Raw genomic sequence first — 23108 nt, 5'->3', positions numbered from 1 at the left:
AATTAACAAGATACTGTGTGTGTTCTTTCTATCCTTCTGTGTAGCTGGGGAACATAATCAAGGATTATGAATAGCATACTCATTTTTGATGTATAAAGTCAAGAAAAGAGCTAGAGAGCTTTTAACTTAAGCAGTTATTTAAAAGAGGGAAGGACACAACCCAAGGGGGCTAATTATAAAGTAGAAAGGAGTTACCAGTGTTTATGATCTCACTTTCTTCATATCTCTAGGGATTCTGTCACTTTGGATTTTTATTTCTCCCAGTGTTATTTGAAGCTATTAAAAAGTTTCAAATGAATTTCATTGTGGTTCATAGAGTGCAATTACCTTTCTTTGAGGATGAAAGCAACTAAGTAATTACTTGATTACTGAGAATGAAAGAGAATCAGTGAAAATTCAACCACATATCTTCCATCATTTTCAGCTGCCATGAAGTCATCACAGAAGCATTAAGGAGTTACCAGATCACCAGGGACTGGCAACCATTTGGAGCAAATATCTAGTAACTTCCGCAGTGGATGGCGAAGTTCTTAAATGAAATGTCACTTTGGGAAAAAAATGAGGAAGAATCTGGAATATTATTTTGCTGCATTAGAGGAACTTTCTTTAAAGGGATATTTCTCTCTCTAGGTTGAGAAGATCTGCTCTGTAAACTGGCTGAAAACTGGAAATTGATTAAGAGGCCATTAACCCCTATTTTGTTGGTTCAAGTTATGTTTCTTCCCCCAGATATAGAATTTTTCTATGAATATATTCCAACTAACATCTTAGTAAGTTTCTTACTCTACTGAGGCAGCTACAACAAAATATCATAAACTGAAAAGCTTATAATGAATACAAATACATTTCTCACAATTCTAGAAGCGAGAAGTCAAACAGATTAAGCAATTGTGATGAGGGCGTCTTTCTGGTTCATAGATGACATCTTCTCATAAAGTCCTCAGATAGTCAAAGAGGCAAAACAGCCATCAAAGACTCCTTTTACAAAGAATCTCATCCATGAGAATTCTGTCCTCATAATTTAATATCTAAGTGTCCAACACTAGATATATTGATGATTAGGTTTCAAAATATGAAGGGTGAGGGACACAAATACACTATAGAAATGGAGTACCCAAATAAGTTATTTTAAGTTCTTTGTTATAAATTATACATCACCGAAGATCACTGTATGTCAAAAACACCCCAGTCAATGTGGCTTAACTGTAGTAACTACCTCTACCTTGTATATGTGTTCATATTCAGCAAGGTACCAGGGAAGTCCCAACTCTGCAACTTCATTAATTAGTAACTATTATTGAGTTTAAGTTCCACTTAGCTAATGTGAAGAAATACTAATGACCTTCTCAGGATCTTGAAACAATCCATTGCATGTTGTTCTCTGGGTTATAGGAGTCATGTCTCTAAATTCATGCCATTCAAGATTTACATGGTATTTCTTAATATGTGCCCTCATAAGTGCTGAAAAAGTTCTAACAAATTGGAAGTAACTACATCACATTTGTAGAAATACATTATATTCTCCTGGTGTAATATATATATATATATATATATATATATATATACACATATATATAAAGGTATTATATAAATACATGTATATATAAATTCTTATATTTTGTTTTTATACTTTCCTCTGAATATTGGTGTAATTTGTTTAAATATTTATTTATGTACTTGAAAGTCAGAGTTACACAGAGAGAGTAGAGGCAGAGAGAGAGACAAAGAGAGACAGAGAGAGAGCCCTTCCATTCACTCCCCAATTGGCCACAATGGCCAGAGCTGTGCTGATCCAAAGCCAGGAGCCTGGAGATTCTTCCAGGTCTCTCACACGGGTGTAGGGGCCCAAGGACTTGGACCATCTTCTACTGCTTTGCCAGGCCATACCAGAGATTGGAAGTTGAACAGCTGGGTCTCATACCGGCACCCATATGGGATGCCGGTGCTTCAAGCCAGGACGTAAACCCACTGTGCCACAGTGCCGGCTTCTGATTGGTCAAACTGAGCACATTTTTTAATACTGGAAAATGAGTGTCCTGTTTTGATGAGGTAATTGTTCTTTTATATTGTCTTTTTCTTATTGATTTGTAGGAATTCTTTACATATTCTGAGGAGGATTACTATATTACATACACACATGTACATACACATTTTATCTCTCTTTTTTGAACTTTTATTTAACAAATATAAATTTCCAAAGTACAGCTAATGGATTACAATGACTTTTTCCCCTGCATAACTTCCTTCCCGCCTGCAACCCTCCCAACTCCTGCTCCCTCTCCCATTCCATTCACATCAAGATTTATTTTCAATTATCTTTATATAAAGAAGATCAATTTAGCATACATTAAGTAGAGATTTCAACAGTTTGCACCCGCACAGAAACACAAAGTGTAAAATACTGTTGGAGTACTAATTATAGCATTAATTCACATTGAACAACACATTAAGGAAAGAGATCCTACATGAGGAATAAGTGCACTGTGACTCCTGTTGTTGACTTAACAAATTGACACTCTTGTTTATGGCATCAGTAATCACCCTAGGCTCTTGTCATGAGTTGCCAAGGCTATGGAAGCCTTTTCAGTTCGCTGACTTCGATCTTATTTAGACAAGGTCATAGTCAAAGTGGAAGTTCTCTCCTCCCTTCAGAGAAAGGTACCTCCTTCTTTGATGGCCCCATTCTTTCTACTGGGATCTCACTCGCAGAGATCTTTCATTTAGGTTTTTTTTTTTTTTTTTTTTTTTTCTTTGCCAGAGTGTCTTGGCTTTCCATGCCTGAAATACTCTCATGGGCTCTTCAGTCAGAGTAGAATGCCTTAAGGGCTGATTCTCAGGCCAGAGTGCTGTTTAGGACATCTGCCATTCTATGAGTCTACTGTGTATCCCATTTCCCATGTTGGATCATTCTCTCCCTTTTTAATTCTATCAGTTAGTATTAGCAGACACTAGTCTTGTTTATGTGATCCCTTTGACTCTTAGACCTATCCTTATGATCAATTATGAACTGAAATTGATCACTTGGACTAGTGAGATGACATTGGTACATGCCACCTTGATGGGATTGAATTGGAATCCCCTGGCATGTTTCTAACTCTACCATTTGGGGCAAGTCAGCTTGAGCATTTCCCAAATTGTACATATCCTCCCTCTCTTATTACCACTCATATTTAACAGAAATCACTTTTCAGTTAAATTTAAACACCTAAGAATAATTGTGTGTTATACAGAGTTCAACCAATAGTATTAAGTAGAACAAAAAAATACTAAAAGGGTAAAGTATTACATTGTACATCAACAGTCAGGACAAGAGCTGATCAAGTCACTCTTTCTCACAGTGTCCATTTCATTTCAACAGGTTTCCTTTTTGGTGCTCAGTTAGTTGTTACCGATCTGGGAGAATAAATGATATTTATGCAAACTGGTAAAGTCACTATCGAAGTCAGTCTGGAGATTTCTCAGAAACCTGAATATAACCCTACTATACAACCCAGGCATCACACTCCTTGGAATTTACCCAAAGGAAATTAATTTTGGCAAACAAAAAAGCTCTCTGCACCTCAATGTTTATTGCAGCTCAATTCACAATAGCTAATAACTGGAATCAACCCCAATGCCTATCAACAATAGACTGGATAAAGAAATTATGGGACATGTACTCTATAGAATACTATCCAGCAGTAAAAAAAAACAATGAAATCTGGTCATTTGCAACAAAATGAAGGAATCTGGAGTACATCATGCTAAGTGAAATAAGCCAGTCGCAATGGGATAAATATCATCTCTTTTAATAGACCTGCCAGTAAACATATATTGTGATTTTTCTGTGTACTAGCTTAATCAGCTTCTAGTATGATTACTGTAAGTATTTTACTTTTCAAAATTCATACAGGACATCAATACAACCTGGGTTGTTGGGGCCAGCATTGTGTCATTGTAGGTCAGGCCACCACTGTGATGCCAGCATCCCCATATGGGCATTGGCTCCTGTCCTGGTTACTCTACTTCCAATCTAGCTCCTTGCTAGTGGCCTGGGAAAGGTGGCAGAGGATGGCTCAAGTACTTAGACCATTGCCACCTACGTGGGAGACCTAAATGAAGCTCCTAGATCTTGGCCCAGCCCTGGACATTGCAGCTACTTAAGAAGTGAACCAGTGGACAGAAGATTCTCCCTCTCCCTGACTCTCCCTTTCTCCTCCCTCTCTCCCTCCTTCCCTCTCTCTCTCACTCTCTCTCTTTCCCCCTTCTTCCCTATCTTGCTCCCTCCTTCCCTCCCTCCCTCCCTCTCTCTCTGTGTGTATGTATGTGTGTATCCATGCCTTTCAAATAAATAAGGAAATACTTTTATAAAACATAACTTTTCTAGGGTTGCTGCTGTGGCATAACTGGTTAAGCCATCATCTGCTACACTGACAGCCTATATGTGCTCCAGTTCAAGTCCCAGCTGTTCCGCTTCAGATCCAGCTCTCTTCTAATATGCCTCAGTCATCAGCCGAGGATGGCCCAAGTACTTGAGCCCCTCTACCCACTTTGGAGACCAGTAAGAAGATTCTTGTTCCTTGTTTCAGCCTGGCCAGGATGTGGCTGTTTCAGCCATTTGGTGAGTGAATCAACAGATGGAAGATATTTTCTCTCTCTCTCTCTCTCTCTCTCTCTCCTGTTTCTGTAACTCTACCTTTCAAATAGATAAAGTAAATCTTTTTTAGAAAACTTAATTTTCCCTTCTACATTTGTATCTGTAATCAACTTGAAATCAATTTTTGTGTTTGAGATTGAAAATCAATTTTCATGTTTGAGATAGAATGCTTTTTTGCCTCCTATGGAGCTACATATTTGACCTGTAATAGTCTATTGATAGAGCTATCCTTTCTGCTGTGGTTTGGACATCAGTTTAGGTATTTTACAAAGGTCTATGTGTTGAAGACTTGGTCCTCAGTGTGGTGCTATTGGGAGGTTGTGAAATTTCTAGGCGATGGGGCCTACTGAATGGCCCTTAGATAATTGAAATGTCATTTTCATGTAGTCCCTTGAGTTTTCAGAAGCTTTCTACAAAAGCCTGAATTTGAGCCCCACTATCTCTGTTTACTTTGTGACTTGAGAGGTAATCTCTCACTCCAACATGTGTTGCTGCTATTGGCTTCCATTGCTCTCACCAGAAGTCAAACCAATGGGACTAAACAATTTTGGACTTGAAACTCCAAAACTATGAGCTAGATAAACTTTGTAATTAGTAACTAAATTGCCTCAGGTTATTTTCATATTTACTTTTTATTTGTATTTATTTTAAGGAAAATTCGATAGGAGAGAGAATCTATTGGCTGGTTCATTCCCCAGATGCAACAATAGCAGGTGTGGAAGTGTGCTAGTTGTTGCACATAAATAGCAGGGACCCAAGTCCATGAGCTAGCACCAGTTGCCTCACAGGGTGTGCCCGAGAAAGAAGTTGAACCACAGTGGGAGGCAGGATTCTGACCAGAGCCCTCTGATTTGATATGTGGATATCCCAAGCAGTATCTTAACCCACTATGACACAACATCTGCCCCTGGGTATTTACTGTAGTAATGAAAAGCTGACACTCTCCTTACTGCATTGAAGTGTCTTGTTTGTCACGAATCACCTGATCATATATGCATCAGATCTGCTTCAGGTGTCTGTACTGTTCTATTGATCAATTTTTTATCATTGAAAAATATGTCTGCCTGTTCTTTCCGCTGAGACCTCACTCACAGATATCTTTCATTTAGGTCATTTTTTGCCACAGTGTCTTCACTTTCCATGCCTGAGAAACCAGATGTGAATGCCTTAAGGACTGATTCTGAGGCCAGAGTGCTGTTTAGGGCATCTTCCAGAGCCTCAGGTGATCACTGACGTCATAAATAAGAGTGTCAATTATTAAATCAACAATGGGAGTCACTATGCCCTCACTCCCCATGTAGGATCTCTGTCCTTAATGTGTTGTACTATTTCAATTAACAGTAAAACTAGTATTCAAACAGTACTTTATCCTTTGTGTATCTGTGTGGGTGCAAACTGTTGAAATCTTTACTTGGTATATACTAAGTTGATCTTCTGTATATAAAGGGAATTAAAAATGAATCTTAACCAAGAATGGGATGAGAGAGAGAGTAGGAGATGGAATGGTTTGCGGGTTGGAGGGTGGTTATGGGGGGAAAAACCACTATAATCCAAAAGTTGTACTCTCGAAATTTATATTTAATGAATAAAAGTTTAAAAAAAGAAAAAGATGTCTGCTGTATAAATAATCATCATCAGATTATGGAGATTTGTTGATGTCATATATTCATTTTGCTGTAAGTGATAGAATTCATTCCTTTGCATAGCCAAATAATATTCCATTAGGTGTATATATAATATAATCACATTTTCTTTATTCGTTTGTCATTTAGTGGACACCTTGGTTGATACCATGTCTTGGTTCTTGTGAACAATTTTGCAATAAATATGGTAGTGTAGATATCTCTTTGATACAATTATTTCATTGTATTAATTAGATGACATCATACTGCATGTCCTCCCTTACATGTGGAAGCTAAAAAAAAACCTCATTATGAAGAGAAAATAATTATCAGTACAGGCTGGGAAGGACAGGGAGAGTTTGGGTTAAAAAATAATGGAAGCTGTGTGTGGTTCTTTAATTGTCACAAATATATCATTAAATTAGATGTTAATAGTAGAGGAATCTTAGTATGTTTTATTAATTCTGACAAATATGCCACATTAATGTAAGGCATTAATAAAAGACAAAAATGGATAAGAAGTATGTGGGAATGCTTTATTTTACTTCACAACTTTTGTTTACTGAATTTAACTCTATTCAAATACAAATTTTAAAAACCTTAGTAGACTTAAAATTCTATATATTTATGGGACTTTTTTGATATTTCAACATATGTATACACTGTCATGTACAATCAGACTATGTTAATTTTTTTAAGATTTATTCATTTGAAAAGCAGAGTCACAGAGGGAGGTAGACACAGAGAGAAAGAGTCTTCCATTCACTGGTTCATTCCCCAAATGGCCCTATCGGGCTAGGGCTGAGTCAGCCTGAAGCCAGGAGTCTAAAACTCCACCCAGGACTCTTTTGTGCGTAGTAGGGGCCAAAGCATTTGGGCCATCTTCTCCTGCTTTTGCCAGGTGCATTAGCAGGGAGCTTGATCAGAAGTAGAGCAGCTAGCCTTGAACAGGCACTCATATGGGATGCTGGCATCAAAGGTAGCAGCTTAACCCACTGTGCCACAACAACATTCCCTAAACTATAGCAATTAAAATCACAGATTGTTGGGTAGCATTGTCATGATAGAAAACTTGTGTAGAGTCCTAAGAAACAGGCCCACAATTTTATGAGTAAAATTTATGTGGTTTTTGATAAAAGAAACATTGCAACACAGTATGATTTGGGGAAAATGGATATTCAGTTAAAAGTCAATCTTTATCTTTATCACACACAAAATACATAAAAAGTAAATTGCTAATGAATGATGTGTGGGTCCGGGGGTGGGTGAAAGTCTGAATCATAGTTGCTCTGGGACAAAACAGAGGCTATCAGCTCTTGGCTTTGAGGTAGAGGAAGACTGCATTAATCAGACAAGGAAAGCACCAATCAAATAAGAAAAAAATTAACAAACATACATTTTATTTCAGAAATTATTTTCCTCAAGAAATATAATTAATATAAACACTATTTTGTAACTTGAAAATAGAAAGTGTCGCTCCCCCACTTCACGGAGGAACGACACAGGACCCTGCGCTGTTCTTTTGTCTGCTCGGCCCTTCCCGGGTTGGCTGCCATCCCTCCACCTCCGTGGAGGGGCGGGCCCCCCTGCCACTTTCCCCACTTCCATGGGGGAGCGGCACACTGCCAGCCGGCTCTCTCGGGGGCTGCTCAGATGTTCCTCAGATTTTTCTGGTGCATGTTGTCTCTCTCCTCCTTTATAGTCCTCTTCCACCAATCCCAACTCTGCTACCCACACGCCAAGTACGCTGCTCTCCTCCAATCAGGAGCAGCTCCTGTAGCTTGTCAAGTTGGTGAGAGGCAGCTGTGTAGAAGCTGTTTACTCCTCTCCCAGCGCCATATTGTGGGAGAGCAGATGCATAGAATAAGTCTTAATTCCAGTAACTTAGTCTAGTCCGAGTTGCTCCCCACAATTCCCCCTTTCTTTTTATTTTTGGCATTGATACTCGCCTGTCTTCGGTGCCCCGTGGCACACACTCTGCTCTGCTTGATGGAGTTGCCCACAGGTGCTTACAAGCCCTACCAATCAGGCAAACCGAATCCGGGTCCTCTCTTCACCATGTTGTGAGGAGGTTTTTAGGCGCTGATGTGTGCCTGTGTTCGGTGCCCTGAAGTGCATGCTTTGCTCGAGCTGCCTGCAAGTGCTTATCGCCTTAATCAGGCAGACCGAATCCAAACTCTCTCATTGCCGTATTGTGGGGAGACTTATTGGTGTTGATAACGTGCCTGTCTTCGGTGACCTGCAGCCGCCCACAGGTGCTTATTGTCTTACTAATCAGGCAGACCGAATCCGAGCTCTCTCATTGCCATGTTGTGGGGAGGCCTTATTTTTCTCTATTTCTCTATCTCCGGGCATTCCTATCTCCTATTTTACTTCTATCTGCCAGCATTCCTATTTCTCTCATTTTACTTCTAAACTTCTGCTTCTCTTATCCCCGCGGCTTCCCAGCACCCGCCCCGAGGTGGCTTCTCGACGCCTCACTCCGTGGCGGCTTCCCAGCTCTGCGTGGCTTCAGCCCGCACTTCTCTTATCTGCACGGCTTCCCGGCTTCGCACGCGCTCCGCGGTCTCTGCGCCCTTTGCGCCCGCCCCACGGCCTCTGCGCCAGCCCCGTGCTTCCTGTCTACTCGCGCCCCGTGCGCTCTCTCCGCTTGTGCCCCGCACGCTTTCTCTGTGCGCAGAGGCTTCCGCGAATCAGGGCCTAGCTCACGTTTCCACTTCTTGGTTTTCAGTCTAAGTTCCCCCGGGGTAACCTGACGAAATCCAACCTAGCTTACGTCTCCGCCTTTCGGTTTGGCTTCCCGTCTTTTGCTCCCCGGGGCTAATCTGACAGATTCCAACCTAGCTTACATGTCCACTTCTGGTTTTAGTTTCTCACCTTTTGCTCCCTGGGCTGACTTGACGAATCCCAACGTCTCCGCTTCAGCCTGCCCCCGCGGCTTCACTTTCCCTAACATATTTTTCTCTACCCGGTATGTTTCCTAACTTTTCTTCCAACAATATTCCCCTCTCATTTCTCCTGGCTTCTCCCCACAGTCCGTATCCGAGTCTAAGTTTCTTCTAGCTTTCACTTTCACTTTCAACCATAGATTTCTCCTAACTTCCCCGCCATAGTCCGTATCAGAGTCTATGTTTCTTCCAGCTTTCACTTTCGCTTTCAATCCTAACTTCTTCTGGGACTTTTTCTATCCGGCTTTTCCCTAGGCTCTGCTAGTCTCTCTCTCCGGTATTTTCCCACTTCTTCCCACTTCTTCCCTCCTAGGTTTCCTATCCGAGTCACGGCACCATTATGTCGCTCCCCCTCTTCATGGAGGAACGACACTAAACCCTGCCTAGGCTTCATATCCGAGTCACGGCACCATTATGTCACTCCCCCTCTTCGCAAAGGAACGACACAGGACCCTGCGCTGTTCTTTTGTCTGCTCGGCCCTTCCCAGGTTTGCTGCTGGTTCTTCCCGGGTTGGCTGCAGTCCCTCCACCTCCATGGAGGGGTGGGCCCCCCTGCCACTTTCCCCACGTCCGCGGGGGAGCGGCACACTGCCAGCCGGCTCTCTCGGTGGCTGCTCAGATGTTCCTCAGATTTTTCTGGTGCATGTTGTCTCTCTCCTCCTTTATAGTCCTCTTCCACCAATCCCAACTCTGCTACCCGCATGCCGAGTACGCTGCTCTCCTCCAATCAGGAGCAGCTCCTGTAGCTTGTCAAGTTGTTGAGAGGCAGCTGTGTAGAAGCTGTTTACTCCTCTCCCAGCGCCATATTGTGGGAGAGCAGATGCATAGAATAAGTCTTAATTCCAGTGACTTAGTCTAGTCTGAGTTGCTCCCCACAGAAAGGAATTATTAAATACTGTGAGGGTATTGCTAAATATTTTGAAAATTTTTATAATAATACACACACATATACAAACATTGATGAAATAAATGATATTTGGGACTTGAAAGTAATTATTTAAAGGATAGTATGGAGGGTAGATTAGACAAATGGGCCAAATATTAATTACTGTTATAAGTTTTGAAGTGGATTCATCAGTTATAGTGATCTTTATATTTGCGTATATCTAAATTATTAATTAAAAATTAGCAATAAAAATACAACTGGTGGCGTCACAATAACAGATTTCAAGACATATCACAGGGCAGTTATAGCCAAAACAGCCTGGTGCTGGTGCTGTGGCGTAGTGGGTTAGGATGCCAGGTGAAGTGCCGGCACCCCATGTGAGTGCCGGTTTGAGATCTAGCTGCTCTGCTTTCGATACAGCTTTCTGCTATGGCCTGGGAAAGCAGTAGGATATGGCCCAATTCCTTGGACTCCTGCACTCATGTGGGAGACCCGGAAGAGGCACCTGGCTCCTGGCTTCAGATCAGCACAGCTTGGCCTTTGAGGCCAACTGGGGAGTGAACCAGTGGATGGAAGAGCTGTCTCTCTCTCTGCCTCTCCTCTCTCTGTGTAACTCTGACTTTTAAATAAATAAATAAATCTTTTAAAAAAACAGCCTGGTACTAGCACAATAATAGACATATAGACCAATGGAAGTGATTGGAAACCCCAGAAATTAATCCATACATCAATGATCAATTAATATTTGACAAATGAGCTAGCGCTATTTCCTGGAGAAAGGACAGTCTCTTCAACAAATACTGTTGGGAAAATTGATTCTCTGTATGTGGAACTATGAAGCAAGACCCCTATGTTACACCCTATACAAAAATCATCTCATAATTGATCACAAATCTAAATATAAGACCTGAAATCATCAAATTCCTACAGGAAAACATGGGGGAAACACTGCTAAGCATAGGCAAAGACTCCTTGCATAAGACCTGATAAGCACAAACAATAAAGGCAAAAATAGACAAATGGGATTACATCAGACTAAGAAGTTTCTGCACAGCAAAGGAAACACTCAACAAAGTAAAGAGGTGACATAATGGGAGAAAATATTTGTGAACTATGTATCTGATAAAGTATTAATATACAGCATGTATAAGGAGTTCAGGAAACTCAACAACAATGCAAACAATCTAGCTAAGAAATGGGCTAAGGATATGAACAGGCATTTTTCAAAAGATGAAATTCAAATGGCCAACAGACATATGAAAAAATGCTCAGGACAACTAGCCAACAGGACAACACAAATAAAAATCACAATGAGGTGTTAACTCACTCATGTTAAAATGGTTATCATCCAAAAATCAAAAATAACAAATGCTGAGGATGTTGGCGAAAGGGACTCTAATACGCTATTGGTATGAACATAAACTAGTACAAGCATTATGGGAAACAGTATAGAGATTTCTCAGAAATCTGAAAATAGATCTACCATATGACCCAGCCATCCCACTCCTGGGAATTTTTCCAAATGAAATGAAATCAGCATATGAAAGATCTATCTCTATTCCCATGTTTACAACTCAACTCATAGTAGCTGAGTTATGGAATCAACCCGAATGTCCATCAACTGATGACTGGATAAAGAAATTGTGGTATATATACATTAAGGAATACTACTCAGCCAAAAAAAAGAATTAAATCCTGTCTTTTGCAACAAAATAGATGCAACTGGAGATCATTATGCTTAGTGAAATATGCCAGACCCAAAAAGACAAATATCATATCCTATTCCTGATTTGTGGTAACCAATACACAAAGAACAATAAAAAGTAATTTATACAAGCAAAATTGACACTTTGAGAACTGATTATTGTAAAAGGCCCTTGTCTATAGTCTTAAGGAACAGTGGTTTTTCTATTTACTAAAAAAAAATTAAGACATCATTGAGAAAAGAGTCACAAAATAGAGTACATCTACTTTATAAGTACTCATAAAAAATATTTAAAGAGCTCTTAAAATCCAGTAAGACAAGAGTCAGCACTGTGGTATAGTGGACTAAGCTCCTCCTGTAGTGCTAGCATCCCATATAGGTGCCAGTTCATATTCTGGCTGCTCCTCTTCTCTTCAAGCTCTCTGATTACGGCCTGGGAAAGCAGTAGAAGATGGCCCAAATACTTGGGCCCCTGCATTTGTGTGGGAAACTTGGAACAAGCTCCTGGCTCCTGGCTTCAGATCAACCCAGCTCTTCCCATTGCAGCTATTTGGGGGAATGAACTATCAGATGGAAGACTTTGTCTCCCCCTCTCTCTGTCTGTAAATCCACCTCTCTAATAAATAAGTTATTTTTTATTTTTTCATTAATTTTTTTACAGGAAGAGTTAGTGTGAGAGAGAGAGAGAGAGACAGAGAGAGAGAGACAGAGAGAAAGGTTTTCCTTTTCCATGAGTTCACCCCTCAAATGGCCACTACAGCAGGTGCACTGAACCAATCCAATGCCAGGAGCCTGGTGCTTCCTCCCAGTCTTCCATGCAGGTACAGGGCCCAAGCACTTGGGCCATCCTCCACTGCCTTCTTGGGCCACAGCAGAGAGCTGGACTGGAAGAGGAGCAACCGGGACAGAATCTGGCGCCCCAACCGGGACTAGAACCCAGGGTTCCAGCGCTGCAAGCAGAGGATTAGCCTAGTGAGCTGCAGTCCTGGCCAAATAAATATTTTTTTAAAAAACTGATAAGACAATCACAAAAATCTAATACAAATGAATAAAATATTTGAACAAATATTTTAAAAGAGGACAACAAATTGTTTATTTAGAAAATTGTTCATCATAAAAAGTACAAATAAAGGAAAATTGTTCATCCTAATAATCATCATGAAAATGAAAGTAATATCATAACAACTCTTATTTCAATCAAAAGGATTTTTTTTTTTCAAAAATAAGCAAGTGAGGAAGCTTTTAAGGAAATGAATGCCCATATTTGTTGGTGGAAGTATAAATTTCTTCAAACCCTTTTGAAATTTATTGGCAGTTGTTACTAAACTGAATATGCTCTATACCATTTAGACCAGAAATTTTGTTGAAAGACATGTGCAACAATCCATACATCAATACTATATGAAATAACCTCCGGGTTAAAATTTCCAAATGTATGATTAATGATGAATTTTTTTTCTTTTCTTTTCTTTCTTTTTTTTTTTTGACAGGCAGAGTGGACAGTGAGAGAGAGAGACAGAGAGAAAGGTCTTCCTTTACTGTTGGTTCACCCTCCAATGGCTGCTGCGACCAGTGCACTGCACTGATCCAAAGCCAGGAGCCAGATGCTTCTCCTGGTCTTCCATGCGGGTGCAGGGCCCAAGCACTTGGGCCATCCTCCACTGCCTTCCCGGCCACAGCAGAGAGCTGGACTGGAAGAGGGACATCCGGGACAGAATCCAGTGCCCCAATTGGGACTGGAACATGGTGTGCCGGCACCGCAGACAGAGGATTGGCCTATTGAACCATGGCGCTGGCCTAATGATGCATTTTATTATAGTCATAAATATAGAAGTATTTGTTGGTGGAACAAATGGTATGTGCAAAAAAAGTAGATGTATCACCTAGATATAATATTGAGTAAAAGAAACAAGACACAAGATAGTAAACATTGTAAGACTCAAGATACCCAATTTCAAAAGCAAGCAAATATGGATTCCATCGAATTTGGGAATAAACTGACTGGAAAGGCACAAAGGGAAGACCAGATAACTATCTAGTCTTGGCATATTTATTCCTTTGGCTCTATGTGCAGGTTACTGAATATTCACTGAGCTATGCTTTCAGGGCATTTACACTTTTGTATTTATAGTACTTCAATAAATTAATATATTATGCAAAACCAAATCATAAATGACAACTAAACTACTTCTACTCATAATTGGAAAATCATTGAAAAGACCAACTCCCTAAAAGGACTTCCAGAAATCAAGACACAAGATTTATAAGCCAACAGCAAAGTGAAACAACAAAGGAATCCTCAAGTATGAGCAGATATTTTATAGATAGCAATTTTGAAGAATACTAAAAGAATATCTACTTCATTCATAATAACTGAAATGCAACATAAAATGATATTGACACCATTTATAAACTATTAGATTGGGAGAAAATAAAAATAAAGAAAACATATTACTTCTGTGAAACTCTAAGGAGAATTAAATGATGCAATTCATAGTAAGCTTTAATACAAAGTATCTAACAAGAAATAAAGATTAAATGCTCATTTTAAGAGCCAAAGGGATCACATAAACAAGACTAGTGTCTGCAAATACTAACTGATAGAATAAAAAAGGGAGAGCATGATCCAGCATGGGAAGCGAGATACACAGCAGACTCATAGAATGGCAGATGTCCTAAACAGTACTCTGGCCTCAGAATCAGCCCTTAAGGCATGCGGATATGGCTGAAAAGCCCATGAGAGTATTTCAGTCATGGAAAGCCAAGACACTCTGGAAAAAAAATGACCTAAATGAAAGATCTCTGAGAGTGAGATCCCAGTGGAAAGAATGGGTCATCAAAGAAGGAGGTACCTTTCTCTGAAGGGAGGAGAGAACTTCCACTTTGACTACGACCTTGCCTAAATATGATCAGAGTCAGTGAAGTCAAAAGGTTTCCATATCCTGGGCAACTCATGACAAGAGCCTAGGGTGATTACTGATGCCATAAACAAGAGTGTCAATTTGTTAAGTCAACAACAGGAGTCACTACTCCTCATGTAGGATCTGTGTCCTTAATGAGCTGTGCATTGTGATTTAATGCTATAACTAGTACTCAAACAGTATTTTTCACTTTGTGTTTCTATGTGGGTGCAAACTGTTGAAATCTTTACTTAATGTATGTTAAACTGATCTTCTGTATATAAAGAGAATCAAAAATGAATCTTGATGTGAATGGAAGTGGAGAGGGAGTGGGAATGGGGAGGGTTGCGGGTGGCAGGGAAGTTATGGGGGGAAGCCATTGTAATCCATAAAATGTACTTCGGAAATTTATATTAATTAAATAAAAGTTAAAAAAAGATTTGTGGGTAAGTTATATTTTCTCAAAGTGGCTATAGATTCAAATTCAAAGAATGGATTTTCCAACAATTTTCTTTAAATTGTAAAAGAAATATTTATTCCTTAGAAAAATATTTCACTAAAAGGTCCCTGAGAATATTATTATTGGTTTTTAAGTATCTTGAAGTTGTAAATTCAAGTACCTACTTTTTAAAAAGTTTATTTTGCATATACTTAAAAGGCAGATCAAGAGAGAGATACAAACTGAGAGAGAGAGAAGGAGAGAGAGAGAGAGAGAGAGAGACAGAGATCCATCTTCCTCCCTCTGGTTCATGCCTTGAATGCCCACAATAGCCAAGATGAGCCAGGTCACACTGGAAGCTTCAAATTCCATCTAGGTCCCAAGCACTGAAGTAGTCATCTGCTGCTTTTCATGATGCAATGATTGGAAGTTGAATCGGAAGCATTATAGACAGGACTCAAATTGGCGCTCCAATGGGATATGTGTGTCCCAGGCAACAGCTTAACTAACCAGCTGCGTCAACATGTCCAATCCTTTAAGTGTTTATTTACAAATAACAGGAGAGTAAATAATCTACAGGAGATCAAACATGAAATTCAGCCTTATCATATATGAAGAAAAACCAATTGCAAGAATTATATAGAATGTATTTAGAATGTATTTGCCTATAAGCAATTTAAAATGCTGTATTTCATATTTTCCCCATAGTCCATGTTCCCATTTTCATGGGTTCTGCTTAATTGCGAGTGGGAGAGTGGATTCCCAAGGCCAAACTTTCTAGGACATCCCATCCAAAAATCACTCTGTCCCCTGAGGAGTAAAGGAAAATGTGTCTTTGCATTTGTTTCAAATATTATATAAAGAAACAAGTATTCAGATTCAGACACGAGGTTAAATAAACCTAGGAGGAACTGCAGAGAGTGATTCATTACCTCAGTAATAGAACAAAGAGCAAAACTATGCAACAGAACTTCTGAGATATTTCTTTCAGAGGACAATTGCAAAGAGAGGAGGTTCACTTAACTTTTTGTGTTTTTCTAGATTTCCAAGACAAAATTCTGCTTCAGGTCCTATCATTTGGCAATTCAATTGGAAGAGTGGAACTAAAGACAACAGCAGAAGAAAGAGTTAAAATTATAACATGTGAATATAAAATAAATTTAGAAAAAATAAAATTTATTTCATCATAAATAAAAATAATAGTGATGATTAAATTTGAACAGCAAGACTGAGTAATGTATTGAGTTTAGGTTAGGTAATTTTTAATTTTTTATGGGTTTTTAAAATGTGTTTTAGATTTATTTATTTGAAAAGCAGTGAAGGGAGAGAGTGAGATCATTCATCAACTGATTCACTACCCAGATGGCTGCAACAGCTAGCTCTGGACCAGGCTGAAGCCAGGATCCATGAACTATATCTAGGTCTCCCACATGGGTGGCAGAAGCACAGACACATGTGCAATCTTCCGCTGTCTTCACAGGTACATAAGAAGTTGATTAGGATACAGAGCAGCCAGGCCCTCAGGCACACATTCTGATATGGGAATTTGGGATGGCGACATCGCATCACGAGCAATGGCTTAACTCTCTTTGCCCCAATACCAGGCCTAATATTTTACTTTTATTTCTAGGATTGCTTGTGAGGATAGCTAACTGACAGAAAAAGGAAATTATGTTGGGTATGCTATAATGGCATGAACAGTTCTTCCCTCAAAATCTTTGTAGATCGACTAAGAAATAAGAGATCTGGGAAATGACTTAAATAATCAAGTGTATGAGTCTTTATTTACTATGGAATCATATTTATTCATATGTAGGGTTTTCAATCTTTCATGAAAAATAAATATTATGTAAAAAACTATGCATGGGTTTCAAATTTTTGTGCGGCAGAATAATGTTTCAATTCCCTTATCCCATGAACCTTTTGAAATACCCCTGTATAATTAATTTTTAATTGGGAAAGGATTATCAGTGGATATAAGAATACTACAAATTAATTTGACAACACAAGGATATACCTTTTCTGACACATACTTCGCAAATGTTTGATCAGTTTGTTTTTATGCAAGTTAGATAAATTACGTGCTACAAACAGACATTCCAAGAGCAATATGAATAGGCATCATGTTTATAATTACATCTTTATCATAATAAAGAAAAAAGACATTTTATGCTACTAAAGAAAATATAAGGAAAACTATTTTCAATTATTGTTATGAGTATTTGTTTAGATGAAGTAAGATGTGAAGTTTGTTTTCTAAACATATCTTTAGCTTGGACTTACTACATGATGGTTAGTCTTTGAAATCTGTCCCCGAATAATAAATGTCATTCTGAAGTCTTTTTATCTTCAGAAAATATCATTAAAATAAGAATGCTTCTTTCTGTTTTCCTTTTTCCCTGAAATTAGTAATGAAGAACATCTACGAGAGAAATAAGTTACACTTCGCCATGGAAAAGTTTTTAATTAGATGAATTCTGTTTTTGATGACTTCATTTCTATTTTCCTTGTCTTTCTCGCCTTTATGGTCTTTTCTCTGGATGTCCTTCCACACTGTCCAAATGACCATCTGTAAGGGGAAGTTAACATATTCTGTGAAATTACCTCTTCTTTCCATAAAGAATTATCTTCATATTTGTATCAAACAAATTTCAGTGTGAACGCTGATGTAACAAGGTGACAGTATAAATCTTAGCAGGATATTATGTTAACCAAAAGGAATTCAATTTTTAATTTTTATTGCTCCTCAAATAACTCTACAAATTTCTACATGGAATATGAATAACCATAAATAAATTATTATCTAAAATATTTAAAATAAACTAAAATACTTTAGCCACTCTGAAAAGACAGTCAGTTTAACACGGCAATCAATTGGAATTGAAATACTTTATTTTATCCAACTCTGTGCTGTTTTACATGAATTCACTGAGTCTCAATAATAACCTCCAACAGTTACTTGAGACAATTTCCTAAGGACATAAGACTGATGTAATATAAATTGAATATTTGCAGCTTTGACTATCAGTAACTGCCTGTTTGAATGCTTTATTCATGAATCCCATGAAGAAAGGTTTAAAACAAAAAAATCATATATCAGGCAATGGAAATATTTTAAAAACAATTCAATAACTATAACTCCTTAAAGGAAGTGCCTTATTAAAACATACATATTTGCTGTCAGAAAGTGAAGTTTTAATTATTAATTAAAATTTAGAGAAGCAAAAATATACTATACAATAAAAATCATTGCTCATGGGGCTGGCGCTGTGGCTCACTTGGCTAATCCTCTGCCTGCAGTGCCGGCATTCCATATGGGCACTGGGTTCTAGTCCCAGCTGCTCCTCTTCCAGTTCAGCTCTCTGCTGTGGCCCGGGAAGGCAGTGGAGGATGGCCCAAGTGCTTGGGCACCTGTACCCACATGGGAGATCAGAAGGAAGCACCTGGCTCCTGGCTTTGGAACAGCACAGCGCTGGCTGTAGCAGCCATTTGGGGGGTATACCAACAAAAGGAAGACCTTTCTCTCTGTCTTTCTGCTCATTTCAACTTGAGAAATAATCCCAATTACAATTATTGTCCCATGTTTTCACATGCTTTTGAATGTATATATTTCAACAATATTAGTAAAATACTTCACATTTTAAATTATACCTATTTAATATACCAAAATATTGTGAGAACCATGTAGAGTCTTTGTGTATGTAAAATAAATTTTATTGACTACATAACAATCTAATCAATGAATGTTCAACAGTTCAGTATTGTGAAATAGTAAGAGGATGTGTTCTAATTTTTCAATACTATAATATGCCTCTGCTACATCCCTAGCATGAAAATATTTATGTTCATCCAATTATATGAATATACCTAGAATAATTTCTTTGGGAGAAATTTCTAGACAAAATAATATTATTTAAAAATACCATAATTAGTTTAATTCTAGAAGCTGCTTAACTTTTTTGTTATAAAATATTTTATCTATTTAGAAATACTCAGATATCATAGTTTAGTAGCTGCAGTTTTGGAACAAAATACAATTTTTAAATAATTAGATGTAAGGGTAATAATTTTCTGTGAATTTTGTTAAAATGTTTCATTGATCCCAGCATTTCTACTTTTTATTTAATTTCACTGTTTCATTGTTCTACCAGCTAATCAGCTTCCTGTTGTTTCCAGGGCACAACTCTGCTTTGCTATTTATGTTTTTTGTCATTCCTAAGTACAGAAAGAAGAATGTGCTTAAATCAAGTCATGCAGATAACTGGCCATGACGAATTTTATCTTTATCTAGTAATATCTAATGTTATAAACAAAATATGTTATTAATTGAATGTTTATTTATACATCTTAGGTGTATTCATTAATCCTAGTGGCTATATTAAGTAGTAGTTCAAAAGAACAGCATTTTTATGAGGCAAACTAGGAGTGTTTGACTTGACTGCTGTTTACTACTTATGCAATTAGGCATGGTATTTAACCTTTCTGAAATACAATGTCTTTGTCTACAAAACACATATGATTAGTAAATTTTGAGGATTTAGTGGAATAGATATGGCACAGAATGATAAATACCATATTATCTCTCTAATATGTGAAGCCAAAATTTGATCAGATAAAACTAGAGAGCAAAAGGTCTGTTACCAAGGGAAGCAGTGGTTGAGGAAAGGTGAGGGGAAGATGGTGATTAAAAGACACAATTTTAATTAAAAGGAACAAGTGAATATTTTTCATATTCTTGAAAAATACTTGTAAGTGCATGATTGGTGTTCTTACCAGAAAAATGGTAGCTACATGAGGTAAAACAATGATTCTCTATACCTAGCCATTCCCCACTGTGTATACACTTCAAAAGATCATGCAATACACAAATACACTCAATGTTATGTGAACTTAGAACTATCCAAAATTCTGTAGAAAATGATGAATGAAATGTGTTACATAAGATTTTATCTTGAAAATAAAATTATTAGGGGCAGGCACTGTGGTGTAGCAATATGGGTGCTGGTTTGAGTCCCAGATTTTCTACTTTTGATGCAGCTCCCTGTAATGCACTTGGGAAAGCAGTGGAGAGCAGTCTAAGTGCTTAGGCTCCTGTATCCATTTGGGAGACCAGGAAGAAGATCCTGGCTCTTGGTTCTGGCCTGGCCGAGGCCCAGTTGTTGCAGCCATTGGTGGGAGTGAAGCAGTGGATGGAAGATGTCACTCTCTGTCACTGTCTCTGTCTCTGTGTCTCTATGACTCTGCCTTTAAAATAAATAAATATGTCTTTAAAAAAAGAAAATTATTTCTAATATTAAATGCTATGTAGAATATACTCATTAAAACTTTACTCCAAATCATTCTGTTTACTGATATTTTCATATTAATGTTTATATTCAATTGATGCATTGTACATATTTCAAAATTTGAATAAAACATTCTCCACTGGATTATATATTTGTTTTATGCATAAGTTAAATAAATAAATAAATAAATAATGAATATGTGTGAATTTTGGATGTGGTTGTGTACATGACCATATATTTAGTAACTGTCACATTCAAGACAAATACCAGAGATTTTCTTTTAAATTTTTATTTTGTTCCATGTTTCCATACAAAATCTATTCAATAATTATATTTTTTCAGGAAACAGCGAATTATATAATAATTAATCTAAATTACAAGAAAGTATGTTTTGAGAATTTTTCTACTAGCTGTTATGAGTAAATGGAGAACAGTGACACTAGTCACACCAATAAAACATTTTTGAGGTTCATGTTAATTGATACCAATATATGTTAATTGATATGAATGTGTTTTGACTTAAGCAAAATAAGCAAAATTTTTTGTGCCATCAGTTCTATTCATTTTAGCTCCTACTAATTATCTCTTGGTTAAATATCATAATAAATTAATTCCAGGAGTGTATGCCTTAGGTCCATGGAGATTTATTCTTAATAATTTAATTACAATAAAATCTTAATGTAGAAATAAAACCAACAAAAAGGATAATTTACCTTTGCTAAATAACAGTGTCTTTTGTGGGTGATAATTTCCAATACAAAGCAGCAATAAGGTAAATTGAATAGAATGAACATTATAAGAAAACTTCTCTAAATACAAATTTGATGAAGCTCCAAGTAAGCATCCATTTTCTTCAGTCTTATCAGATCTCACACCCTTTAATGACAAATATTTTGATACACATATATGCATCCTTACTGTCTGTACTTTTGTAAATACTTTTCTGAGTAAACTGTTATTAAGGAAAAATCATAATTAGAATATGGCTGCTAAAATGCGGATACATAATTATTAATGTTAATTTTTCTTACTGAGGTAACAAAAGAAACTATATTAATGATTTTATTTGTTTCAGCATCACCTACCCAGTTTATCCATGGCATTTTGTTAATGAGATAACATTAAAGTATAAGCATGGGATAATCAGTCTTTCAAAATTCTAGCATTGGTGTTTCCAGAGTCCTAGCAATGAGAAGATTCAATGACACCTTCCATCAGCCCAAAGGCTTTGTTCTGGTAGGCTTCTCCAAATGGCCCAGACTCAAAATGTTTCTTTTTGTAGCCATCTGTATCTTTTATATAATGACACTGTTTGGAAATTCAGCCATCATTATCTTGTCTCGCCTTGAACCCAGACTCCACACACCCATGTATTTCTTTCTGGCTAATCTCTCCTTTCTGGACCTCTGCTATACCACCTCTACTCTCCCTCAGATGCTGATAAATATACAGAGACATCAGAGAACCATCAGCTACACTGGATGCATAGCTCAACTTTTCTTGTTCCTTGGTCTAGGGTCCACTGAATGTGTACTTCTTTCAATAATGGCCTTAGATCGTTACATCGCTATCTGCCAGCCTCTCCATTACACCGTTATTATGCATTCTTGTCTATGCCAACAGCTGGCAGCAGTAGCTTGGGCAACAGGTTTCTGCAACTCCTTGGTGCAGACAGTGTTGACTTTCCTGCTACCTTGCTGTGGTCAGTACTAGGTGAATTTCTTCTGTGAGGTACCTGCTATGCTTCAGTTAGCATGTGTCAACACATGGATCAATGAAGTGGAAATGTATGCAGCTGTGGTGGTCATAAAGGTTATCCCAGTTGGATTAATCCTATTCTCTTACATAAACATTGTCAGAGCAGTCATAAGGATCCAATCTTCTGAGGGTTACAAGAAGGCCTTCAACACTTGTGGGTCTCATCTGCTGCTGGTAATTATGTTTTATGGCTCTGCCATTAATGGTTACGCATATATGGTGCCAAAGAGCAACTCAGCCAAACTGAAAGGCAAGCTTCTTGCACTCTTCTATGGACTTGTAACTCCAATGCTCAACCCCCTCATCTACACACTGAGAAATAAAGATGTTAAGGGAGTGGTAAAGAAGCTATTAGGAAGAGAACAAGAGCAAATATGGAACATGACTTAGGAGAGCATGGTCTCACAATTCAAAGTTCACACTCCCAGAATGCCTATTGCCAACTGTCATCATTCCTTCTACCCCTTAATTTTCATTCACTATTACTATGTATGCATTTCACATAAAATAAAATATTGATTAGTATCTCCAAGAAATATAAAATGACTCCAAATTAATGAACAGTACTAGGTTTAACAAAATATTGTGTATCTGTTTATATATATATATATATATATATTCTCTTCTGTAATGAATTTTTAAACTTAACATCCAAACAATTTCTTACCAAGAATAACGTTAAAATTAATAATTAAGAGAATAATCTTGAGACTTAGTCATGAAGCAGTAAAATGACTGCTTGTGATGATTAAATTATGTCAGAGAATTAGAATATGCCCACAGATAATTAAGGAAAAACTTCACATCTTATTTGAAAACTTTCTTGGATATTATAAATATAACTGATTCATATCTGAACTCGATTTTTCCAATATTAGGATAGTATGTTCTCAGCAAGCTAAGAGTTCATCTGCTCTGTTCTGGAGAAA

At 37.8% G+C, this 23108-nt stretch overlaps 1 pseudogene; it reads left to right on the top strand.

Annotated features, from left to right (window-relative positions):
- The first annotated feature begins 21609 nt into the window (after window positions 1-21609).
- Window positions 21610-22569, top strand: LOC100339074 (olfactory receptor 2B8-like; annotated as a pseudogene).
- Window positions 22570-23108: the final 539 nt, after the last annotated feature.

This window comes from Oryctolagus cuniculus, chromosome 5 (assembly GCF_051225735.1).
Source record: "Oryctolagus cuniculus isolate XC-2025 breed Fujian yellow rabbit chromosome 5, ASM5122573v1, whole genome shotgun sequence".
Lineage (NCBI taxonomy): Eukaryota > Metazoa > Chordata > Mammalia > Lagomorpha > Leporidae > Oryctolagus > Oryctolagus cuniculus.
Note: the sequence above shows the minus strand (reverse complement) of the source record. Positions and strands in the feature narration are given on the sequence as shown.